Below are 10506 nucleotides of genomic sequence, written 5' to 3'. Positions count from 1 at the left end.
CAAAATTCTGCCAGGCTTGTTTAATGGCAAGAGACCTGGTGGGAAGTTGGCTTGGTATGGGCTCAGGAAGGCTTAGGCGGATGAGATAATGCTGTAGTGTAACTGGGGGTCTGGGGACTTTTGAGGGTGGGGATTGTTTCCTCCAATCCCATGTCAGCTGGGAAGGGTTTTGAACTTGGAAAAAGTGAAGTTAATGCTGATGGGCTGGTTGGACAGGAATCACACATTGCACATGTGTGATTATATTCATGCATGCATCTTCCAGTTCTCCAAAAACCTGTCTTTTCTAGAGCTCAGTTTCTCAGTTACCTCTCTAAGACTAGTACTACCTTGTTTGCCCAAAATCTTACATGGTCTCAAGGAAAATGGGAGTCATCCAATTGAAAAGCAGAATGAAAGGGAACAAAAATTAATTTGCTTTGAAGTTCATCCTCATGAGAGTGAAAATGGGCCAAAAACTCAAAATCAAATCAAGGTTTCAGAATTAGGGTAGAAATGTAGAATTTAATGGTCTATAGACATCCTTCTTTGGCAACCAGAATATTCGAAAACTCTTCACACAATGTAATTCTGAAATGACCAAAGGAACTCGTTTTTCTCCCAACACTAAGTTAAGAGCAGACTCACTGACTCCAGACTGAAAGCAATTATGTGGGGATATTGTGTTGCTATTGCCTGCAATTTAGATAAAGCAAGGGCAAGCAGGGAGCCCATGGGTAACACACACATACACTCACATGCACACACCCTTTTCCCACAAAACTAGTCTAACAACATACTTAAGCCTTTCTTTTGCTTCTTGAACAAAGTGAAAGCCTGCCCTTTTAAAACATTATGGGTCAAAAACAAACAAACAACAAGCAAACAAAAAACCATTTAGGAACAAGTGGAAACTACCTTCTCAAGGGACACTTGGCGCTTAGGTCATATAGTTGGCACCTCACTAGTACTTCAAACATTTAAAGCAATCACTGCCCAACACTAATGCTATGCAAGGAAATGTACAAGGAAACTGCTTTTCTCTGTTTTGTTTCTTCCTCTTAAAATGGTTGAAAACCAAAGCTATGATCTTCAATTAGATAAGGACTTATCTCTGCTGCTTCTCATCCTATGCCCAGCCCCACCAACCAGGCTGGCTGCCCTGAATCTCCCAGTGTTGACACATAGTAGCTGCTGAACCTTAAACTGTTGTAAACAACTATAAAATGTGGCCTTCCTCACATGGTCAGTGAGGAGGGCACAACAGGGCATTGTCCTTTGGTAAGCCAGGGTCAGGAGTCACTTGATTGCTTTTGTTTGGATGTCAAAGAGTTAAATACTTTTAATGTTTTATTAAGTAAATTTGCCAAATATGTGTGTCCTATTGCACAACTTATCTGGGCCTAATGGGGGTCTGTAAGGCCTGTCAATAGTGGATGGTCAGGGTCTCTTTATCTGATGTGATGATGTATCTGTGAACCAAACTTTGGTGAGATTCAAAGGTTCATTGGGGGATCTCATGTGTATGGTGATCACAGAATCAAGCACCCAGAGGATGTAATGTTATGTGAATAAATGAGGGTTTTTTTTTTTTTCAAATGTTGACAGTGTCTATATTCTGGGGCAGAATATTTAATAAAGGGAAGAATATTTCTCTTAAAGCCCAGTTCATTGTAATGAATATGTTAGCGTTGTAGAGATCTTGTATGTTTGTACCTATATATGTATTCCTATGCACACATTTATATATATACACATGATGTGTAATAGACATATGCACAATGTTTTGGGGATGACTGAAGGGACAAGATGCTCTTCATGTCACTGGAATACAGTAAGCCATGTAACTGGGCAGGAGAGTTCTTGCCAAAGTCATCATGAAGAAGATGAAATACCAGGGCTGTGGGACGAGAGAGAGGAGAACCTCTTGTACCTCCTTCTGGAGTCCACCTCCATTATCCTCCTATGTCAATCAGGGCCCAAGAGTAGGTGGAGGGAGCATAAACCATGGCATTTTTAGGACTTTTACAAAATGGTGTCTATTTATAACCATAAAATTTTATGCTTGAGCAGATTGTTTAAAATATTTATTCCCAGATGATTTTGAGCCAAATATTTGCATTTTCCAGGTCTTTCCTATCACCAATTTGGCCATACTCAGCATTCCAAATTTGATGATGGGGATAATCATATAGGTACTGTGGAACTCAGTTCACAGAATACAAAACCAGATTTCTCTTTCCAACCACAGATTGAAGTCCAGCATTTTGGGATCCATGGTCATTTCCAGGGTGAGTGTCATGGGACTTTTATATACATGCTTACAAGATATGCAAATCAAAGGTAAACACTGGGTAATAACCAACCCAAGCATTCCTGGTCTCTATGGGAGGCAAATAGTTCAAAGTGAGTAACTCTCCATCGTTTGACTGTTTCCCCATTCACACTGCTCGACAGTGTTCTGTACTAAACCAAGTTGGGATGAAGAACAAGCAAATTAAGGATCAGTTTTAACCCATCTGGCACAAAGTTGTCTTACCAACCAAAAGAGATGTGACTCTTTGTCTTCCATGGAATCTTTAGCATCCTGCCTTAGCCAGAGGCACAGTGATATCCCACTGGCTAGCCTGACTTCTTCTTTGAACTGTGGTTTCCCTTCCATCAGTACTTTACTACTCTCAATTCCAGCCACAGAGTTCTTATTTCTACACACCACTTTCCACCAGACATCTCCATGAGTGTAATAATGAATACCTTGGGTCTACTTTATGTAAGATGAGTGTATCTTCTATGATTTTTTTTATCACATCTTTGCTTTTAGGTCATCATGTTATTAATTGGCACAACTCAGAGAGTCAATTCCACAAAGCACTTAACCAGTAAGAAATATAAACTCACAGAACTTCAGGTAAAATGAACTGGGACCTCAATTCTGAGATTTCAGTGGGACCTTCTATCACACATGACCTTCCAAGGCTGACCTTGCATAAATCTTACTGAAAAGGTACATTTCTGAATTTTTCCCCAAGACTTACCCATCAAATATATTTTCCCCACAGGAATATCCAGTACCATTGAAGTGGATAATTAACATTCAAGGTGCCGAGACCGTGTCCACATGATGAAAAGTGTTTTGGAAGGGAATAAATGAGTGCATTACTAATGAACGATTTTTTTCCCTTTACAAAAAGTCACTGAATTACTCTATCCAGGCAGCCTCCTGCCCGATAATGCATTGATAAATGGAGGAATAGACAATCACATTAAGAATGCCAGAACATCATTTGCGAGTCTCTGAAGTTGGTGTTCAGAATCAACAAGCAATGGACTTCTCAGAATTAGAGGTACTAATTCACTTTGTGGGACTGTAGCAATGTCCTCAATTGTGGGCTGGGATGTAGCTCCAAGGTAGAACATTTGACTATTACAGGCAAAGCCACGGGCCCTAGCCCCAGCTCTGCAAGACAGAGAAAAAAATGGAAGAGATAACCTCTACTCTCCAGGGCTGTTATTTTAGGGAAGTGGTTTCCAAACTGTATTAACCAAGACCCACAGTTGGAAATACATTCCCCATTGTAATGCAAATTCTTATGTACTACTGAGACAAGGTCTCTAAAGCAATGCTTATTTTACTATATTGAAAATATAGGCTGCTGTTTTTTTCATTGCATTGTCTTTCATTTAAAAAAAAATGCTAGTTGTAAACCATGAAATTAGTATCTCTGAAGGAGAGCCATGATACACAGTTTACAGCACAGTAATTTACTAGTTATGCCTGATAGGTATCAGTGTGTGTGTGCGTGCTCACACGTGTATGCATGCATGTGCACACATTCAGTTCAGAGGTCAACCCTGGTGTCTTCCTCAGTCACATCTTCACCTTATTTTTTGGGACATGATCCTTTACTGAACCTAGAGCTTAACTGTTCCGGTTAGACTGGCTGCCTGATGAGCTCCCTGGATCTGCCTGGCTCCTCTCCATCCCACCTCAGCCCCCACTCGCACCAGCCAGCTCTGGGAGTTCAAACTCATTCCCCATGACCAGATTTTAACAGTGATCCAAACCCAGGTCTGTTTGCTTTTACAGAAAGGACTTCCCCTGATGAGTTATCTCCCTAACCCGACCCCTTTATCTGGATTTTTATGACTGTATCTCATCGATGAAAAAACTTTCATTAAAATGTGTATTGGTGAGCTGGGTGAACTAAAAACCCACTTAAGGGCAAAGAATGATAGACGCTGTGGGACAGGGTAACATATGAAGGGAGGCTTAATAAAAGTTGATGGAAAAAAAAAAAACACAGAAAAGTAGAATAGAGAAGAAACTGCCATGGAAAGGCCGTAGCGGATGAGCAGTTAAGTTGACCAAATGAACCTCAGGCACACAATGAGGTGGGCTAGTATAGGGTGGTGTGGATGTCAGTGCTAAATAGTTATGTAAGAAATAATGTGCTGTTGAGAAACCCTGAAAACCTTAGTGACAACTGGAGGTAGGTTTCAATGCCAGATTGTACCCTTCCAGGCTCTGTAAACACAAGTGTGCTCTCCGCAGAGCAGAGGCCTTGGCTCCATGGTCTCTAATGTTGGCATGCTAGAGTCTGACTAACCAGGAGAATATCTAATAACAGTGTTTATAAAGAACATCACAGGGCTGGGCATGAGGCAAGCGTTGAGGAAGTACGTCAAGAAACACTCTTTTGCAACTCAGATGTTGGTCATGTTTATAAGTAGCAGTTTTCTTTCACCCAGAATCTGGCTTTAGCATCCTAGCATCCTGGATGGAGCCCCATGCCTTCAAAACATTTCATCAGGCAAGGCCTTAACTAGAAGGCAAGGACAGGGACTCACCTTCCTTCCTTCCTGACTGTAAGACCCAGTTGATGGCTAATATGCCAGGCAAGAAAGGACAGCCTTCTCTGGATTTGGCTTTTAGAAATGTGGTGGAGAGGCCCTAATCTACTTTAAATCCTGCCTTATCATTGGTGTCACTTTTTAAAAGCCATATTTTGAGAGCTCCACCTTGGGGAAAAATGGGAGAAAACAATAGACTATACCAGGAGCCAAGTTTGAAACTGTCTGGAAATGACACACTGATGCCACATTTTCACAGGCTCAAGGGAGAAAGTGCCAAAAGGACCTTTGGGCAGTAAAGGCTTTTGTTGGCTTGGCTCTACTAGCTTTTCAGCATCTCTGAGCTTGACACCACTCCATGACAGGGACAAGTCTTTTCCTATCCAATTATCTTCTCTTTTTTTATTCACAGTTAAAAGATACATAACATTCTTGATGATAATAAGTATACTTACATTCAGATATATTTTTTGGAAGGGCAGGTAAACTGATGTATAATTAATTTTTGAAGATTGTGGTGGCACATAACTTTAATCCCAGCACTGGGGAGGAAGAGACAATAGGATCTCTGTAAGTTTGAGGCCAGCCTGGTCTAGTTCTAGGACAGCCAATGCTACACAAAGAAACCCTGTCTTGACTCTCCCGACCCACATGGTGTTTTTAAGATTTATTTATTTATTTAGTATGCATTTGTGTGTGTGTGTGTGTGTGTGTGTGTGTGTGTGTGTGTGTGTGTGTGTGCCTGCGTTTATGTTTGTGTACCATGTGCATGACTGGTACATAGACCTGTGGAGCATAGAAGAGGCATCACATTCCTCAGAACTGGATTTACAGATGGTTGTGAACCATCTTATGGGTTGTGGAAACTGAATTCTGGTTCTTTGCAAGAGCAACAAGCCCTCTTAACCACTGAGCCATCTCTCTAGGTCCAGAACATGATGTTTTTATATGCATGTGTGGGGTAAAATGAATACTCCAATCAAATTAATTACCATACCTATCAGTTTAAATAGTTTCTCCCTTGGTATGCTGTGAGGACACTTGTGCTGATCTTCTTAACAAAGTCCAAGGAGATAATGCATTATCTATAGGCTGTGTGCTGGTTTTCTAGAATTCATGCATCTCAGCGTTAGCCCAAGAGACATTAAATACAACTTGTCACTGTATGAATTTGTCACATTGATCCACTTAGAAAAAGTAATTTGAGAGCCAGTTCAGGGCGTCGACTATCCAGAGTCCATGGCTGGGCGCCCCGAGGAGACAAGTGACTATGGCCTACCACAGCTTCCTGGTGGAGCCCATCAGCTGCCATGCCTGGAACAAGGACCGAACACAGATCGCCATCTGCCCCAACAACCATGAGGTACACATCTATGAGAAGAGCAGTGCCAAGTGGAACAAGGTTCACGAGCTTAAGGAGCACAACTGGCAGGTGACAGGCATCGACTGGGCCCCTGAGAGTAACCGCATTGAGACCTGCGGCACAGACTGCAATGCCTATGTGTGGACGTTGAAAGGCCGTACGTGGAAGCCCACTCTGGTCATCCTGCGGATCAACCGAGCTGCGCGCTGTGTGCGCTGGGCCCCCAACGAGAACAAGTTCGCCATGGGCAGCGGCTCCCATGTCCTCTCCATCTGTAATTTTGAGCAGGAGAATGATTGGTGGGTGTGCAAGCACATTAAAAAGCCCATCCGCTCCACGGTCCTCAGCCTCGACTGGCACCCCAACAACGTGCTCCTAGCTGCAGGCTCCTGTGACTTCAAGTGCAGGATCTTCTCTGCCTATACCAAGGAGGTGGAGGAGCGGCCAGCGCCTACACCGTGGGGATCTAAGATGCCTTTGGGGGAGCTGATGTTCGAGTCGAGCAGCAGTTGTGGCTGGGTGCATGGTGTCTGCTTCTCGGCCAGCGGGAGCCATGTGGCTTGGGTAAGCCAGGACAGCACCGTGTGCCTGACAGACGCTGACAAGAAGATGGCCGTTGCAACCCTGGCCTCTGAAACCTTGCCCCTCCTGGCCATCACCTTCATCACTGAAAATAGTCTAGTGGCAGCGGGCCACGACTGCTTCCCTGTGCTATTTACCTATGACAGTGCTGCAGGGACATTGAGCTTTGGTGATCGGCTGGATGTGCCCAAGCAGAGCTCCCAGCGTGGCCTGACAGCCCGAGAATGCTTCCAAAACCTCGACAAAAAGGCCAGCTCTGAGGTGGTGCATCCACGAGTGCTGGCCTGGACTGGCTGCACAAGAACAGCATCAGTCAAATCTCGGTGCTCAGCGGGGGCAAGGCCAAGTGCTCTCAGTTCTGCATGCACTACAGGCATCGATGGTGGCATGAGCATCTGGGATGTGAAGAGCTTGGAGTCAGCCTTGAAGGACCTGAAGATCAAATGAGCTATGGAATACCACCCTCATCCCAGCTGCTGGGAAAAGGGGAAAGGGGCTGGGGAGGCCAAGGGTTGCTTTGCTGAGTGCTTCTAGGGTGCCAGTTAAAAAAAAGAAAAAGAAAAAGTAATTTAAAAAAATTTGGGGATACAGGACTTAGTAATCAAATTTTTCATTCCCATGTTAAATCATTCTATTTATTATTTAATATGGAAATTATATCAATGAACATAAAATGTATGGCATACACTTTAAAAGAAAGAACTGAACCTTTTAAACGTTAGTCTAACATATTCCCATTTCCTTCCCCCACCAGATTCTGGTAAACTGCCTTTTCCATTGTCTCTCTATGACCCCAATTTTTGAAGATTCTGCACATTAACAACAAGTGCAGTATTTATCCTTCTGTGGCTTCTTTGTCTTAGCACAATGTCCATTAAGCTTATCTATGCTGTCATAAATGGGAAGCTTCTTTTTTAAAGGTTGAGCAGTATTCTACCACTCACACACTAGAGAAGCTATATTTTCATATATCTATGTCTAATTTTGTGGTCCCTTAATAAATCTTAAAGGACTGATTAGATATGCACATATTATATCAATACCTTTCAAACTCTAAGTGACCATAGCATAATGCTGAGGGTATTCGTGTGCATAAGAATTTTACATTTCAGTTTTACCTAGTAAGACAATCTAATAATGTGTAGAAGTCACTTGGGTTGGCATAGAAGTATTTAGCTATAATTAGAATATAAAGAATAAGGATATTACACTATAGACTTAGAAAGAACATGCCTTTTCAAGATGTGGAATTAAAAAATAGCAAAAGTAGTAAACTGTGATAATTTGTGGAATATTCCACTCAAATGTCACACTTGGTCTGAATAAGATGAACCACTAGATGACAGGATGCTTGGGTGAGGATATTGTGCCTCTGCTTAGGGCTGTGTTCTTTGCTGAGAGTTGGGTGTCTCTGCTGAGGTTTGGGTATCTCTGAGAAGGTGGGGGTCTCTCCTGATGTCAGGATGTCTCTTCCAGATGTTTTTCAGTTGGGGGGATGTTTGTCAGTAGTTTCGGTTTTGAATTCTCTCTCTGGAGAGATCTGTGAGTTTGAGGCCAGCCTGGTCTCTAGAGAGAGTGCCAGGATAGGCTCCAAAGCTACACAGAGAAACCCTGTCTCAAAAAACCAAAAAAGAAAAAAATTTTAAGTGTCTTTTTGCCTTCTCATGTTTTACTTAATTTTTTATTGTTACTAATTTTTTCATAAAATACAGTTTGACCATGTTTTACCCCCCTCTAACTCCTCCCAGATACTACCCACTTCCCTACCTATGCAATTTCATGGACTCTCTCGCTTTTACTCTTTCACTCTGTCTCAGAAAACAAAAATTCAAAACAAACAAATGAAAAATCAGTAAAACAAAAAAATTAATGCCAAACAAAACAAACAAAAAGAAAAAGGAAAAGGAGTTTGTGTTGTGTTAGTCCTGGAGTATGGTTGATGTATCTAGTGACATTCAACTGGAGAAAGTAGATTTCTCTTTTCCTGGTAGGTATCAATTATGTCTCCTTCACCTCTCTTATAACTGCTTTGTCATTAGATAAAATACCACGGAATGCGTCTGACAGACATTCGTGGAAATGGACTGTGGGAGAGGGCAGTGGCAAGATGGTACTTCACACACTCATGCTGTGTCATTTCTAACATCTCAAAGGAAAACTGGAAGATTCATGACATTTCTGTATCTAAGACAAATGATTTCACATCTGCAAAATGTTTTGGCATCTACAGAACTGCTTGTAGACATTATTGTTCTCATAATCATTCTTGTTTTATGAGTATTGATCCTAAAAAAATTAAGAAAGTTGTGTGCTGTTTATGCTGGGAGGCCTAGATGGTCAGTGGATGGCTGCAGGGCACTCCCCAGGGGCCTCAATACTGAAGGCTCTGTTCACTCAGCTGCTGAGGGATCAAGTTGGTAGCCAATTCCCTAGGTTTTGACCCAGCATAAAATCATCCCTTGCAGCCAATATTTGAACATCAAGTTACACTCCAACCTCTGAGCCCTTCATTGTGACAACCTCCCTTAATCCTGTTTCCTCTCAATCCATCCCCTACCCCCCCCCCAAGCCAGCAGCCCCTACCATGGACTATTTGGTTCAAGTCTTGAGAAGATGCAGAACACCACTCTTCCAAGTGTGTGTCAGAAACAGATAAGAAAGGAGGTAAAGAAAAGTTAGGTATGAGTCTTCATTTCCTATTGCCCAAGCCAATTCTCTGTGCACCTATGCCATATGCAAGACTTTAACCAGAGCAATGGCAATCACCAATGATTGGGAGATAGTTCTTAAAACTAAATAGTTGTGGGTAATGCTTTTTTTATGCCAATATATGTTTTGAGGGTAGAACCATCAAGTTCATGCTACATATTTAAGTCTTAACCCTTCTCAGAAGTTAGACTATTTCTCCAATCGACATTCCCAAAATATCACAGGCAGAAATACTTCTATTCCATGGAAAAATGAGGAGTAATAGGAGAATATTCTGGAAACAGTAGCAATCTTCTCAATGCCAGGACAGGGAAACCATAAACATTGTGTGGGTACAAACTCAGCAAACTGTCAGACATACAGGGAATGTCTCACACAGGAATCCTGCTTCGCAAGAAACAAGGTATCAAGTTAATGACTACTCTCAGGGATGTTTTATTACTCAACAAGACAAAACAACAACAAAAACATAGCTCATTAAAAATATCATGCAAATATATATTGTCTCTATCTGCAAGTTTCATGTGTTGGTGGCTTGGCTTTTAGCTTGCGGTTCTATAGAGAGGAGTTGGACCATGAGGATGTGAGCTGCATCAATAGATTATTCTGTTGAATTTAGAGCTTAGTAGACAGTTAAGAGTTGGGTTCTAGCCAAGAGGTGGTGAAGCATATGTTTAATCCAAGCAGAGGCAGAGGCAGAGGCAGGCAGATGTCTGTGAGTTGAGGCCAGCCTGATCTACAAAGTGAGTTCCAGGACATCCCAGGGCTGTTACACAGAGAAGCCCTGTCTCAGAAAAAGAGAGAGGGGAGGGGGAATGAAGGAAGGAAGGGAGAAAGAAAGAGAAGGAAGGAAGGAAGGAAGGAAGGAAGGAAGGAAGGAAGGAAAGAAGGAAGGGTTACTAACTGAAGGAAGTGTATATAAGTGTATATAATTGGAAAAGTGCCTCTGAAGAACTCTGAAGGGGATGCTTTGTCTTCTGTCATTTGCTGCTTCCTGCCTACCATGAAGGGAGCAGCTTTTC

General features: G+C 42.3%; 1 pseudogene; it reads left to right on the top strand.

Moving 5' to 3' along the window:
* The first annotated feature begins 6073 nt into the window (after positions 1 to 6073).
* On the top strand, positions 6074 to 7312 carry LOC100754635 (annotated as a pseudogene).
* The last annotated feature ends 3194 nt before the right edge of the window (positions 7313 to 10506 follow it).

The sequence above is a fragment of the Cricetulus griseus genome, chromosome 3, assembly GCF_003668045.3.
Source record: "Cricetulus griseus strain 17A/GY chromosome 3, alternate assembly CriGri-PICRH-1.0, whole genome shotgun sequence".
NCBI lineage: Eukaryota > Metazoa > Chordata > Mammalia > Rodentia > Cricetidae > Cricetulus > Cricetulus griseus.
Note: the sequence above shows the minus strand (reverse complement) of the source record. Positions and strands in the feature narration are given on the sequence as shown.